The sequence below is a fragment of the Equus caballus genome, chromosome 5 (genome assembly GCF_041296265.1).
Source record: "Equus caballus isolate H_3958 breed thoroughbred chromosome 5, TB-T2T, whole genome shotgun sequence".
NCBI lineage: Eukaryota > Metazoa > Chordata > Mammalia > Perissodactyla > Equidae > Equus > Equus caballus.
The window spans coordinates 87,225,698-87,241,986 of NC_091688.1; the positions used below are offsets into that span (position 1 = coordinate 87,225,698).

Here is a 16,289-nt window from a genome sequence, read left to right on the forward strand (position 1 = left end):
AATGGGCCTGAGAAAGGGTGGTGGCTGGGGAGATGGGAAGGAGGAAGCGTGGATGTAAGAGCTATTGCAGAGGCTGAGCTGGAAGGTGGAACAAACAAAAGATGACTCAGGGTTTCGAGGCTGGGTGACGGGGAGAACGCTGCTGATGCCAGGAATAGAAACGCAGAAATCAGGGGAAGAAGCTGGACCTTGAGGGAAAAAATGATGGTTTGCTTTTTTTTACAGAGGTAAAAACAAGTCATTTGGGTGGAGAGACACAGCAATCAGCTTTGCAGGAACTCAGCTCCATATAACAAATCTACAACAGCTTCTAAACTTTTTTCCTCAGGACGTCCTTTTTCCTTAAATATTTTGAGCACGTACTCAGTTTACATATATAAGTAAATATAGATGTTTATTTATAAATTGTTTGCACATAGTTCTGTACATTATAAAAGATGCACACAGAGAATTATAAATAGAAATAGGAGTTCCACTTTTTTTCCTATGCCCCAATGAATGTTTTTCTGTAACCCCTGGTAGGCATGTACCCCATTTTGGAGACCACTGCAATATCTTAGATACCTTTCTGGTGTTGGGAAGAAGCCCAAATGCATTTGCATTGAACAAAATGACCTTCTATTGTTTCTTCTCCTATGAATGAATATCTCCACTTTTCAGGATCTCTTAACAGTGCACACAGGAGAAAAAGGACTAAAGAATTCATCACCCTACAAACTCTCACTCGTGTGCACAAAATTCTGTATATAAGGATGTTCAATGTAGCATTGTTGAAAACGGTGAAAACAACCTAAAGGTCCATCAGGAAGAAGATAATGTAAATTATGATACATCATTCTATGGAATAAAGAATTAAGGTAAACCTACACGTACTGAGGGAGAAGGAATCTCTGACATATTCCCAAGTTAAAAAATAAGTTGCAAGAGAGACAATGTCTTGATGAAGAATTTCCCATGACCTATAAAGTATTTTGAATAGGAGAAATATATATGTATATATATTTGGCATGACATTGAACCCCTAGATCAACTACCAATTTATAGCAAGTACAGAGAACAGAGAAATATGATGGATAACATCAAGGGAATGCAATCAATAAAACCCAAACTGGGGGCATCTGTTTAGGACAAATGATCAAATGATTCACTTTATTCAACAAATTGCAATAATAAAAAAATGAGAAAGAGCTGAAAGAGAACTATGACTAAAGAGACTTAAAAAAATTCAAAATTGGCAAAACTATTTAAGGATGTTCACTTAAGTGAATAATTATTCCTTCTGCATTATTTATTCTTTTTACACTAGTGTGTTCATATGCTATTTGTGTAATTAAATATAACATTAAAAGCAAAAGAAACAGTATCTATAGGGTGATTTGTTGGAATGGAAATTCCAGGTGTATGTTAGAGTGAGAATCCCACTTTTGAACAAAGCTGAAGATGGATTTACATTTATACGAATGTTGTGTTTAGAGATACATAATTGCATATTTTCAGTTAGGAAACCATAGAAATGTAATTTATTTGCAGAATGAGCCAAATGAATTAGCTTTTAAATTTGTTTTCTCTAAGATTTCTAAACATTCTTGCCTTTTTTCTGCTGGATTTCCAAATAGAACAGATAATTTTTTATTATTTGATATCTCTGACCCTTGGGTCTAGATCCTAAGATAGTAGAAGAAAACGGGCGTTAACCATGTACAGGAAAGTTATTACCTACTGAGATGAAAATCTCCCAGTTGATGACAGAAGCGTTCTGTTGTTCAAACTGATGCCAAGATATGACAAACTAATGCCAAAATATAATGGACCTCTAGCTCTAAAGGATGATTGAGCTCAAGAGTGGTGAAATTTTTTTTTTTTTCTTAAAGATTGGTACCTATGCTAACAACTGTTGCCAATCTTTTTTTTTTTTCTGCTTTATTTCCCAAACCCCCCTGGTACATAGTTGTATATCTTAGTTGCAGGTCCTTCTAGTTGTGGGATGTGGGACGCCACCTCAACGTGGCCTGATGAGTGGTGCCATGTCCGCACCCAGGATCTGAACCCTGGGCCGCTGCAGTGGAGCACGCGAACTTAACCTTACTCGGCCACGGAGCCGGCCCCAAGAGTGGTGAAATCTTACAATTACTGAGAAAACAGTATCGTTTTGGTATTTCTTGTTCTCCACATTTGCTTCAGGTCTTTATTCTAGAATCACATCTTTATTTGGTTGCTTTGTGTAAGTTTGCAGAAAACTTTTGCTTACTGAAACACCCTTACAAACAAGTGCCACTGTTTTTTTAAGCTTATCTGCCAAAGGAGCATTTAATTTGCGGGTAAGAATTTGTTAATCTGTTAACATAATTCTGTCCCAATCCACTTTTAGAAGCTCTTTTCAACATGTTCCTGGTTTGATATTTAGATGCTAATAGAGATGACAGGAATTGTGCAGTTTGATTTTCTTCTAATTCTTGTAACTAGTAGAGAACTCTGAACTGAAATGAAGAAAGAAAAAACCCAGTGCGCATCTTTCCTTTTCCACGACCAACAATTTCCAAGCTATTTTGCAAATATAGGACAGCTGCTTTATTGAGCTAAAAAAACACTACAAAATGTAATGATAGCACTTTGGACTCTATTCTGATCTCCCTTAAACTCCACACAGCTTGGATTTTTCTGTAATTTTAATGAAAATGTGGCATGGCACATCTCTCTCATTTAAATTATGCACTGTCAGTATTTTCCTTCTTTGCAACTGAAGCACTTCTTGGGAAACATGCCAGGTACAAGAGGGGAGGGCGAAAGCCCAAAATAGAAAGTGGGGGTGGGGAAAGGAAGTGGACTGAACACTCTCTACACACAGCCATGCTGTTGGAGACTTGCAAATGGCTGGCAAATGGAGTCTAGAAGTTCAAGCAGGATTAAGGTAGCGTTAGCAAGCCTAAATGGGGCTACACATGGGCCAAAATAGGGCTGCGAGTCAGACCTTAAAGACTCCCTTGATTTGTTAAAGATGAACACAAAATATCATTCATTTTAATATGATAGAGTAGATCTTCTTACCACTGAGCTCCTTAGGGTTTGCCAAGCCCGTGTAAAAGTCAGTCATTGTTTTCTGCATACCAGTGACAATTTCTCAATTAACAAAGCCTTCTTCTTCACCTGTCATGCTCCTCTTTTGTTTTCCAAGCAAAGATCAATCATTCATTTATTTAACGAGTATTTGTTGAGAGCCTGAGCGAAGAACAAGACAGAGAGGGTCTCAGCTTACTGTCTGCTATGTTATAAGTCTATCTTTTGTAGAATTCACATAAACACAGAAATAAAATTCCCTTGGGGGGAGGTGATTAAGAAAAAAAGAATAGGCACCATATTTATATCAGTGAGAATAGCCATATAAATTTGGTACCATTTATAAATCATTTTTCACATTGAATTCTTGCTTTAGCTTGGCATCATAAGTATTATTATCTCCCTACTTTACAGATTAGGAGGAGTTTTAGAAAAGTGAAGGAAATTGGTGACGATTGTTGCTTGGTGGCAGATCTACGACTGAAACTTGGGCCTTCTGACTGGGAATGAGAGCCTTTCTCTTTATGGTGCAGTGGTTGAGAGCATGGGATCTGGAATCTGAAGGACTTGGGTTTGACTCGCAAATCTACTCCTTACCATGACCTTGGGCAAGTTACTTAATGGTTCTAAGCCTGTTTTCTCTAAAATGGAGGTCATTATAGAACCTCCCTCAGAAGGTTGTGGGAAAGAGTAAATAATATAGGACTTGTGCTTATCACAAAGTCCAGACCCAGAAAGGGTTAACTAGAATAGATTGACCCATCTTCAAGCAGGAACAGAAATCCCCTGTTAGCCTTCTTATATAACTTTTTAAAAACAAAGAAACTCTGGTTCAGTGGAATAAAAGAAACAAGACATTCTGGGAGGATGGACATTGAAATGAACCATTAGTGCATCTGACTGGTCAGGACCAGTGTTGAGAGTAGAGAGTGCTCAAGAAGTGGAGGGCCTCAGCTCAAAACACCTTTTCCACATATTAAGAGATTCCCTTGGGATAAGTCAACAGAGGTTTTAAAATGCAAATCTTTCAGGATAGGAGGAGGAAAGTGATAGCATTTCTTTTATCACCCTGTTATAAATTCTTCTAGTCAAATAATATCTTATTTGAGATGTGCACAGCAAGAAGAAGGAAGGGGATTTTGATGTACTTTACGGTAGGATAGGTGTAGAAGAGAGAGAATCAGGTGGAAGTAGAATGCTTTTGGCCAGGATAGTGGAAATCTGAGGGCCCTAGGTGCTTGGGTGAAGAAAGGCAGGGCATTCCAAAAGAGGGCAGAAGAGTCTGGAAAATGTGGGAGAACTCCAAAATAAACTTCTTTTATTTTGCGATTAGGTTGGGATTAACTGTCTGGTATGGATAAAAATCATCTCCCAGCTTGCCTTTGGCACCGCTGGCCTGGTGCTGATGCTTGAGCTGGCCTTCTTGGTCAGGGCCAACCCCGCAATCCAGCACAGCCCTCTGGTTCCAAGTGTCCACAGGACAGTGCAGGCAGACACTTGTCCAGTAAGATGAATCAGAATGCCTGGGAGTGCAGGGCTTGTTTTCTCCCTGAAACCTGCTTGCATTCATTATTTAAATTACACCTTTAAATGTCTTCTTTAAATATTTCAAGCTAGGAAGCTCAGAAATACGTCTTCCCCAGTACCACTAAAAGGGATGGTTAGAATGAAACCTGAGGCTTATGGAAATGTCACTCTGTAACATGTATCCTAAGAGCTGTGCAATGCCCCTAGCTAACCATCCTTCAAGCAGGATCAGAAATTCGGTTCTCTTTGGAGCCTGTTAACTCTTCAATCCCCTCTCTCCATCTAGTGCAAACCGTCCTCACAGAATTACATTTTAAGTGCAATTAACCGTGGCATCTGCACAGGGTCTTGTGCCCAATGTTCTGGGAGAAGGAATATGTGTCTTTTCTTTGTTTTGCCTCAGTAAACAGAAGGGACTTATAAAGTGTTCGGCTCCAACATGTGCATTTGGGGCTGCAGCTGAGAGGGAGGTGGGTGGCAGAAGGTAGTACACTGGGGCCAAGGTCCAGAGTTCTGAGTTTGAATCCCAACTGTGTCCGCTGTCTGGACTTCTGTTTTCAGATCTACAAAAAGAAGGAGTCAGATCTGTTGGTCGGTGGATCTAATACTCCGAGTTGGTGTGATCCCGTCCTCCTTGATATAAAGGAGGTTTTTAGTTCAACTCTAAATTAGCAGCCACAGCCCCTCCATTCCCATCTCACTGCTGGCTCTGGGATATAACACGCATTTGTTATGAACCCTCTCTTTCAGTCTCTATTTAGAAGCAGAAATCCCCAAATACTAGCTTATCGACTGCTCTATCATCCCCCACATTTGGTTTCCTTTGCATTTTGCCACCCAGTGAGCCACATCTAAATAGGAGGAGGTTGCATGAAAAGAAAAAAGGCAGAAAGGTAAGTCAGAGTGAACTGTAGATCAATGGCTGCAATTTTACCCAAAGTAGGGCTGTGCTTCTGGAAGGACTAAGATTTATTGGTTTCAACACATGAAGATGTAAAATGTGCTGTTATCGCATCTCCCCAGAATGTGTACTGTCACCAGCCTGGGGAAACTGCATGAAATAGCAACTTCCTAGTTGTTTTGTCAGTCCTACCAACCATTTAGTGAGTCCAAATTCCAGGACATTACCCACAGATAGATACTGTCTTATTGGAGGTGAACCTTGAACTATTATGCGCCGGTACTGAAATTAACATGGCTATTATTATGGCTTAGATACATATTTAAATGAAGTGAAACCTCACAGTATTCAGAATTCTGCAATCAAACACAATGTAAATTTTCATTAATGTATTTACTTAAGGTACAGTTATTTAGTACCTACTAGGTGAGGTATACTGAAAAATGATAAAGGCAGATTACGGGCTGGAAAGAATCTAGATTGTAGATTCAGAAAGATTTTGTGTGAATTTTGTTGTTGGTGCTAAGTTTATCTCCAGTGTGATATTCAGTTTCTTTGAGTTTCCGCTTTCTCTTGGGAACAGCAATATTGATCTCACAAGATCTTTGTGAGTATAAGTGTGAGACTCAGGCATGTTTAAGCATTCAAAAATATTGTTTTATTAGTTTATTTACTTAATAATAATTACAGCCCCCGTTTTAGAGTTGATTAAAGTACTTCCACATGAGGCATAGCATTTTAATCTCAGACCACCTTGTAAGGCTGGTAAGGCATTTTAGCTTCATTTAGGAGATAAGAAAATTGTCCAGAGTGGCTGGAGCCAGACATTTCTTCAAACTGAATTGTAGACCAACAGGTCTTCCTCAGAGGCAGCATATTTGCTAACAAAAAAATAAGAAGAGCTCTATTAATCCAAGAATGGACCTGCAGGGGCTGGCCCTGTGGCCGAGCAGTTGGGTTCATGCTCTCTGCTTCGGCGGCCCAGGGTTTCGCTGGTTCAGATCCTGGCATGGACATGGCACCCCTCATCAGACCATGCTGAGATGGCATCCCGCATGCCACAGCTAAAAGGACTCACAACTAAAAATATACAACTATGTACGGGGGGGCTTTGGGGAGAAAAAGGAAAAAAATAAAATCTTTAAAAAAAAAATGGACCTGTTGAATGGTTGAAATGTCTGCCTCCTCTTATAAGCTCGGAGGAAGATAGTTCTGGTCTGTAAATATACAACTGCGCCTCCATGGGGTTCCTGTTAATATAAGCAAGTTTTGTTGCAGGATTCTAGTATCTCCTCTTCCGTCAACAGCCACACCCCATTACCCTTCAGAAGCGAACTTCGTACATTTGCTACTTGAGATGATCTGAAGAACAATCAGCATAAGTAAGGATTTTCTAGCCAGAACATCATGATTTTCCACACATCAATAAGGCATTCCTAGGGGATCATGGCCGGGGCCTTTAATAATGTGATTTCTGGAGCTATGAAAGCCTCTTAGTCCAAGAAATAATTCTCTTATATAATTCTTTAAATTGCCCTATAGTCTTTTATTCTGCAATTAGAGATGAAGTTTCTTGAAATGCAAATATCCATAAGAATAGCAGCTAATTGACTTACATTTGTACCAAGGCAAGTGATACCAGGTCATTTCCTAAGGAAGCATTTATTAGAAGGGCACTGACTCAACTCTCCTTGGGGTGTTGGGAGGGGTAGAGACCAGAAACTGTGATGAGGTGGTCTAGCACAGGAAAGAGTGAGTGAAGTCAAGGCTGAGATAACATTTTTACCCCTTATTTTGACTTAAGTTGTTTGATAACATCAAGTATTGGCTAAGGTGTAAGGTTCTCTCATGTTCTGTTGGTGGGAAGTGTGAATTGGTATGGTGACTTTGGAGGATGAATTGGCAGTATATTAAAATTAAATTTCACCTCAGATCTAATCGAAGGACCATCATATATATGACCAAAGAGACATATGCTAGGATATCCAATGCATCATTCTTTACTATAGGAAAAACAAAACAGTCTAAATGTCCAGCAAAGGAAGAATAATTTCACAGGATACAGTACATTCACAGCATGACGTACTAGGCAGTAGTTGTAGAAAAATGAAGACAATCAATATATATTGATATGGAAAGATAGTTAATGTTGTACAATTTTTAAAAAATGATACCTCTTTTCCTTAAAGCTTACTATATATCTATATATATTCATATATGTATGGAAATGCATAGAAAAATTTTGGAAGACATACTCAAAATGGATAATAGTGATGTCCTCTAGGTCTGAGATTGGTAGTAGTTGCAAGTGTGGGGACCTGGAATTGGCCACCCCAAGATATGTCTCTTTGGCGTCAGGATTATTTGAGGCTGATCGCTTTTGATAAACTGGGACAGGGAAGGAGGCTCTGAGGAATGGAACTTGCCCTTTGTTAGGACACGTTTACATTTGTAAGGTAAATCTCTATCTGTAAAAGGTGCCTCCCTCTCTGTACCAGGAAGAAGAAAGGAGATGACCATCTCTCTAAAAAGTCTTAATCAATACCAAAGGCAAGGACTTAAATCTGCATTTTATTGTGCTAGTCTGGTAACCTCCTGTAACTGACTTCCCTCACCCTCCCAACGTTGGCATCTCCTTAAAGATTAAGCATCTTTCTTTAGGCTGGGAACCGATTGCGGTGCTCATCTGTGACCCCCCAGCCCGAGGTAACACACCTGCCACCCTGAGGCGCTCACTGAGACAGCAGACCTATCTGCCGTTTCCATCAAGAGCTGTGCTGACAGAGCAACCTCGTGACTATTGTAAAAGGGACATTTCAATCACATGTGAAACACCCTGTTTGGGGGTATATAACCACTACGTGCACCCCACTTCTGTGGTGCCCTTTCTTCCTTTGGGAAGAAAGGCCCCGGGCCATGGTTCCTCATAAAGCTTTGTTTAATTTTCTCTTGCTATTCTGTCTCATGTGAATTTAATTCTTTCTCCGGCCAGACGAACCCACATTTGGGGAGAGGAAATGTCTTCCTCCCCTACACAAGAGATTTAAGAACTCTAAGGTTGGAATTTTTTATTGCAATGTACTCACGTATTTAAAAAGAATGCACCATAAGCCTATTAATACCTCATTGACAAGTACTCTGAAAATCAACAGTGAATCATCCAATGTGAGAGCTTAAGACGCACAAAAGGTTTTAAGCACAAGCCACCCCTCTCTTCTTAGGCAGGAAGAATTTGCTCGAGGTCACATTGCTTCTTAGTGCTTCTGGTGGACTGCCACCCTTGATCTCCTGACTCCGCTCCAGCACTCCTACAATTTCCAGCTTACTCTCAGGAGGGCAGTGCATCTGGCTAAAGTTTCTTGCTCTGCCACTGTAAGGTGTTATTACTCTTATGAATGTGGGATAAAGAGTTAGGGCAGAGACAACCTTTGTGACTTCAAGGACAAAACGCTGACTTTACCCAGTTCGCATCTCACTGTGGTTCTGGTTAGAAGAGTCTACTTAAGTCGTCCTTTTAAATTTTCAACCAGAAGAGTAGGAACTACAAGAGATGGGGGAGAGCAAGGCAAGAGAACGGCTCTTAGACGTGCTCTTTATGATTTGACACTTTAATAATATCAGCCAGAGCTCTGATAGCGGCAAAAGGAAAATGGATTTGCAAGGACAATTTATAAAATTTTGTTTAATTAAACAACTAAAGGACCTTCAATTGTAGTGGAGTAGAAAGTGCATTCCAGACAAGGAGATCTGGGTTATATTTATTGTGTGAAAAATCTGAATATAGTATGAGAATAATGATAACATCTTGCCCAGGTTGCTGGTAAAAATAAATACGATAAAATGTTTGACAAAAGCTGCCACATTGATAAAAGTGCACAATAAGTTCCCATGGAATTGAACGCTATTATACGCATCTTCTGTACTCTTCTTTTAAGAGTTTTGCAAATTAAAAACGAATAGGAAGATGAGACGCAGAGGGGATAACAGAAGATGTAGCATACTTCAGAGAATTGCTTATAGAATTTTGGAACTTGTACAAATTTACATACATTTTTAGTGATTCCAACACTCTCATGTTGCACACAAGGAAATTGAGAGCCTGAGAGGTTTACAGGACTTCCCTAAAGTCACTCAGTAGGAGAAAGGCATGTCCCGCCAGTTTCGTTCCATTGCTTTATTCTTCAGAAAGTTCAGGGATGGTTTCTTTCGAAAGTAAGAATGCAGCTACTCCATCTGTTCCCTGAAGAATGCCGGAAAACAATCAACTGTGGACCACTATGTTAATGGCCGCTCATTGAGTGAGAGGATTGTATTGTTGACCTGACAATGTGCTATCAACTCCTCAACCATTTGTGAGGTCCTCAGATTGACTTGCTGCTGTTAATAACAATGGGGGCTAGGGTGTACCCAACTCAAGGTCTCCTGGTGCAAAAATATGAGTGGAGAAAGAAAAGTCAAAGGCTCAGAAATGGGACCTTGGGCTGGTTAAGTGATGTCCCTTGGCGTATTCTGCCATCAGAAAACTGTTCTTTATCTTTCAAAAAAATTTATTTCCCAATTAGTTTTCCTCAATACTGTTGCCAGTTGTTCAGTAACTGGAATGATGCAGTCCTATATTTAGCTGTCTGCCTGGTGAAATGAAAAAATAAAAGAAGGAGAGAGCATGTGAAGGTTTAAAAAATTATTTAGACTTTAAAAAAATTTGAATTAAAAAGTATATTGATGATAACATTGTTATGTAGACAAATGTGGTACCTTTAATAAGATGCTTCCTCAGGCCAACGAACTGGATATTCACTATTTACACTGTATGTTAACTTTTAAATTAATATATTCATAATTATTTCAGAAATATGCCTGACTCCTCCCTTAAATGCTGCTATAGAAAACATTTTCAGTTTTCAATGTATTGAACCATGTGTGGGCTGATTGTATAGAATGAATTCAAACTGAAACTTTTTGTTTCCTTCAAAAGTCCACGCAATTATTTAAAAATAATTGTTTTAAGGAGAATATAAAATAAATCAATAAATATGAAATATCAGATGAAACAAGCAATCATTTCAAAATGTAAATCTTTATTCCTCACCCCTATTTTGAGGAAGACATCTGGAAATCCTATTCTGCAGCTTCAGTAGAAACTCCTTCCAGTTTTTTTTCAGCTGTGCTAAGTAGAAAAAAGAGTCCTTGGAACCAGACCAACACGGTTTCAAATTCTTTCTCCACGACTTACTACCTGGGTCACATTATTTTACTTCTCAACTTTCTGTTCAGACATTGAAAATTATAATTCCTACCTTGAAGATTTTTTTGAGGATTTAAGGAAAGAATCACCTTTTTACCGTGTAGGTGTACAAACCCCTGAGAAGCACTTAGCATCACGCCTGACTTGGAAATGCACTCAGGATTTGGAATACCATCCTCTTAGATCAGCACGATGTTTCCCTATCTGTTTTCAAAAAACTCTCGAAAGGATTTCAGGGTCAGGGAAGTTTGGGGGGCTACGTCTGTAGTCCCGCTCTTTGGTTTAAGAAAAATGCACGTTAGCGTTTTAAAGGTTCTATGGAGGCTTAATCTGGTTTTTCCAATCTTATCTGAGCACGGATTCTTTAATCTCTAGAGAACATAAATTAATGGTTCTGGGGAACTGAGTTTGGGGAAAACTGGGCCAGAAAATGAAGAAGTATGGGTAATGGCTTTAAGGCGCCTGAGAACAGGGAAAAAGCTTAGAAAAAAAAATGAGGGACAGCTTGTGTAGCCATCCGCTCCCGTTAGAGTTTCCTCCCTTTTTCAATTAGAGTATGGGTCCCTTAGAGGAAGGCTTTCAGACTTTCCCATCAAAGTACCCCTAAAGCAAGGGACGCTCAACACTTATTTTATCATGAAAGCCCAAGAGAATCTCCCATATTACTCCATAAGATATCTGTTTGTTTAAATATAAAAATAAAAATTTTAATTATTGAGAAGTAAATGATTTCGTACTTTCCTACACACACACGCACACATGCACACTTTTTGTCTGATCAAATTTATGCTCCTGGAAGATGTATCATATTTCACACTTACTGGGTACATAAATGCAGACCCCCGGTATAATATTGAGCAGCCGTGAGAGGAGTACCTGTACTCCAGTAGGATCAGCAAGGCCTTAAGTCGGCCAGTCTACAGATATTCACTGCTTTCTCTGGTCTGGGTACCGTTTTAGGGGCTGAGCAAGCAGGCAGAGAGAGTTCGTGCCTTTAAGGAATTCTTACAGTCTTGTGTCCAGTGAATGGGGAGGGGAGAGTGGTTTGTGTGCTGAGCGTGAGGAGGGAAGAAGTGAGACAGCCATAAACTCATGAAATGATAAGTAAGATAACTTTATCATTTATTGGTTCTGGAAGATACAGCAGTGGTAGAGTGACAGGTGGAAGCTACTTGAACCAGGGAGGTTCTTGGAGGATGAATCATTCAGCTTGAAACCCACTGATAAGAAGGACGCCACTCAAAGGGTTTGACTGAAGAGCTTTCTAAGTTGAAGGCAGAAAACCTGTGAAAGCCCAAGGATGGGAAGTGGTTTTGCGTGCATTTTAGTTTGGATTTCTCACAGTAGACTCTGAGATAAGGACATGATACAGGTAGTTTATTTGGGAGGTCACCCCAGGAAGCACCAAAGAGGAAATGGAGAAACTGGACAAGGAGAGAGAAGACCCAAAAAACGATGTTGTAGGAGAGGGTTACTGCTGTGGATAATGGGTTTATTTCCTCTGGGGTGGAGCCTCTTAGAGAAACCGTTTGGAACTCACCTCTTGACTAGAGGGCTGGGAGGCTGGGCCATGAGTCTGCCTTCTCCCTATCCCGTGGCTGAGTCTTATCCTCAGGGTATTAACTCTCCTGCACTTTCAGGCTGTATCTATGGAGGTCAGGCAAACTCCAGACGAACTAAAGAAAGTCCTCAGGAAAATAATTAGAGAAACACAGGTGCTAAAGACAGGAAACTGTCAGTATGCTGAAAACTCTTCAGGGACAGGAGCATAACGGCAGGGCATCAACATTGTCTGTCTTCCCCAGAATGTAACTCAAGGCTAACCTGGTTGGAGCCTAGTAGGGGGAACATGGAGGGAGATGAGTTCAAAGAGGTAGGCAGAAGCCAGATGAGGTGTAACTTTGCCTGTTTTAAATCCATTTGCAATGAGTAGCCATTGGAGGGTTTAAAGCTGGAAAATGATCTGATATGATCAAGCTTTAGAAAGATAGCTCTGATTTTTTTGTGGAAGATGGCCTGTAAGGAGGAAATACAAGAGGCAGGAAGACAGATTAGGAGGCTACTGCATTAGTCCAGCCAAAAGATTATAGTCAGTTGGGTTCAGTGGTAGATTATTAGTTTTCTTCTTAATCTGTAAGCAGTATTTGACAAAATTGATCTCTTCTTCCTTTTGAAACGCTTTCTTGCTTGGCTTCCAGAATACTACTTCCTCTTGATTCTCCTCCTACCTCTTTGGGACTCTTACTCATTTCCTTTCTTGGACTGCTCCAGGGCTCAGTTCTGGGACCTTTTCTCTGTCTCTACCTACTCCCTAGGTGATCTCATGTAGTCTTATGACTTTAAATACCACTGGCACCCATAAGTCTCTCAAATGTATGTCTCTAGCCCAGACCTCTCTCTTCAACTCCAGAATCATTTCTGTCACTACGAGCTTCATAGCCATCTGGGGGTTTGACTGACCTCTCAAAGCTCACATGTCAAAAACTGAACCCTTGACTCCTCTCACCCCTACAAATGTTGGTAAGGACTAAAGTTGTAGCAGTGGATGTGGTGAAAGCTTCATAACCAATGTTCATGAAACATTTTGGGGGTAGAGTCAACAAGTCTTAATGAAGGATTAGTTATGAGGACCGGGAGGAATCTAAGATAGCAATTTAGTTTTTATTTATTTATTTTTTTTAAAGATTGGCACCTGAGCTAACAACTGTTGCCAATCTTTTCTTATTTTCCTGCTTTTTTCTCCCCAAATCCCCCCAGTACATAGTTGTATATTTTAGTTGTGGGTCCTTCTAGTTGTGGTATGTGGAACTCAGCCTCCACATGGCCTAATGAGAGGTGCCATGTCCGTGCCCAGGATCCAAACCCTGGGCCACCAAAGCGGAGCGTGCCAACTTAACCACTTGGCCGTGGGGCCAGCCCCAGCAGTTTAGTTTTGACCTGAACGACTGCATAGGTGATGGTGCTATTTACTAAAATGAGGAGGAGTAGATTTGGCAGAGAAAACCAATGCTTCTTTTTTGACTATATTAAGTTTGAGATGCCTGTGAGGCAACCAAGTACGATGTGTGAGGTATTTGAGTGTTCTGTCTAAAGGAGAGTCCTCCCCACCACCGTATCTATATTAAAAAAGCCAAATGAGGGTTTTACAGATATAGCCTAAATAAGAGTTCTCTGTTTCTCTCTGTATATTGGAACCTCAGAGTTGAAGAACAGTTGTCTAACCATAAAAAACCACTTGGGAAAGAGTAGAGGATGATATGGGCTGAGAAACACTTCTTTGCAGTATATCCTAAAATAGTCACAGGCAGGTTAGCAACTGAAAAGGTTAGGCCATCATTACCAAATAGATTTTGGTATAAAGAAATCTATTATAGCCAAGTCAGTCATTTTTAAATCATTTGCGCAAATCCCTCCAAAGACTTCCCATTTCACGTGGAATGAAAGTCCTGACCGTGTCTGATCTGGTGGACTTTAATCGTGGCCCTGCCCGCCTAACCCCTCTTCTCCTAACAATGGCCTTCTGCTCACTCAGCTGCCCCCACAGTGGCCTCCTTACTCTACCTTACTCCCAACTGCCCACTCCGAGCCATTGCCCTTGTTCCTTCCAGCTGTCTGCAGCCTTCCCTTTCCCAGATAAGTGTGTGGCTTTTTCCCTAGCCTCATTCTGGTCTTGCTCAAATGTTTCCTCTATAGGAGACCCTCCTGAGACCATCCTATATGAAATATTAGACTCTGTTCTTATTGATCCCTTTTTTCTGTTTATTATTCTTCTATAATTTTTATCACTACTTGAACTTAGTTTATACATTTATTTGTTTCTTATCTGTCTCTCTCTTATTAGCACGTAGGCATTAACAGGCCAGGAGCTTTACTTGGTCTGTTTTGTTTAATCCTGCATCCCCAGATTGTACAACATTGCTTGACACATAAGAGGTGCTTGATAAGAATTTATTTGGATAAATGAACAAATCATTCTTTTTAAAATTTATGTCATCAAATGTTTCTTATGTGGCTATAGGATATTATAGAATTCAATGTGAGAAATATTGAATGGGCAGGAGAAACCTGCTGAGATAGGAAATCTCACAGCCAACGATCTCAGAGGCTAGGTTCAAAAGTCTAGGTGGGCAGGCCTTACAATGAGCATCAAGGAAATCTCTCAAAATTTAGTGGGTCTCCACCAGCCATTCAGGGAAAGAGCTCCAATGTCTGACGCAGGGGTCGGGGTTGGGGAAGGAGGAAGTTAGAATGGCAATAATCAATATTGTGTCATGTAGATCTCAGGCAACGTAGATCAGGGACAGAATGATCAGAAGGAAGGTATAAATGAGACCAGTGTTTCTCAAGTGTGATACATTAGAATCAACTGTGGGCTTTTCTAACTCTCCTTGATGAGGTTGCACCCCATACCACGAAAGTCAGAATGTCTGGGCACAGGACCCAGGTCTCAGGGAGTGAGTGCAAGGTGCAGACAAGTTTGAGAATCAGTGACTAGACATTGCTCTTCAAAGTGTGGCCCCCCGACTGGCAGCTCTGGCATTGCCATGTGTACCTACCAATCAGAACCTGTATTTTAATAGGATCAGGGTCATTTGTATGCACATTGAAATCTAAGAAGTGCTAATGTGCACTACAAGGTCAGAGCTAGGCGAGAGACAAGGTCATTAATCTTCAATTCCTTCAGGTGAGTTAGAGGACCATAAATCCGCTATGTTCACTCTGCTTTCTGATTTAGGTCAGGCTTAGAACCAGAGCCTGGGCCTGGTGCTACGGGGAGGGGGCATTCAAATGGAGGACGAATAGCTTTAGCTCTTGGGGGAGGTCAGTTAGTGGAACAGGGAACCTGGCAGGGTTTAGATCCAGTGTGCGACCACTGGTGGGAGATAGGATTGGAAAGGTAGGCTGCTTCCAGACTGTAAATGAGCCGCAGATACTGATGGTGTTGGAGCAGGTGAGCGACACGGTTAAGTCTATATTTTGGGCTCAGATTGACCAGGTAGAAATTCTTGATGCACTCCTGAGAAAACAATAATGAAGTGAGGAAAGTATAATAAGGGGCAATTTTTTTCACTGTTCTTCAATATTAATGTATGTCTACAAGCCTCAAAATTAGGTTGTGTATCTTATTATTTTAATCATCCAAATACTAAAAACATCACCTAAAATTAGGAGAACGTGTAGAAGCCAACAGTAGATTAGAAATTGTTTTGCTTGGTTAGCTTTGCTAAAATTCTGAGAAATTCTTTTCTTCAGAAATATAACTTTTTATTTCCATATCAATAGCATAGTTGACATGCTATTTTTTTGCCACTTCGTATGACTATTCTTACAATTGCAAACTTTCAAGTTGTAACACATTTTGCATATTTTAAGAAAGTATTAGTATATTCAAAAATTACTCTAGGCTGCTCATCAAGTCCGATATATACATTTGCATTCATGTCACTTCGTTTTAAATGCATGTGCTGGTTTCATTCTGAAGAGTTAGAAAAATGTAGGAAAACTAAGGAGTAAAAGAAACTTGACGATTTTCCAAGGAATCCAATTTGTGATGGAAATGAC

At 40.2% G+C, this 16,289-nt stretch overlaps 1 protein-coding gene across 12 annotated transcripts in view; it reads right to left on the reverse strand.

Annotated features, from left to right (window-relative positions):
- Positions 1-16,289, reverse strand: part of ADGRL2 (adhesion G protein-coupled receptor L2) — a 595,411-nt gene that overhangs the window by 301,290 nt on the left and 277,832 nt on the right. Inside the window, exon 4 of one of the 12 annotated variants that reach the window (XM_070267426.1) lies at positions 3,046-3,216. The exons of the other annotated variants lie outside the window; for them this stretch is intronic. The gene's annotated coding sequence lies outside the window, so the exon portion shown is untranslated. The remainder of the gene's footprint in view (positions 1-3,045; positions 3,217-16,289) is intronic. 12 annotated transcript variants of the gene reach the window in all.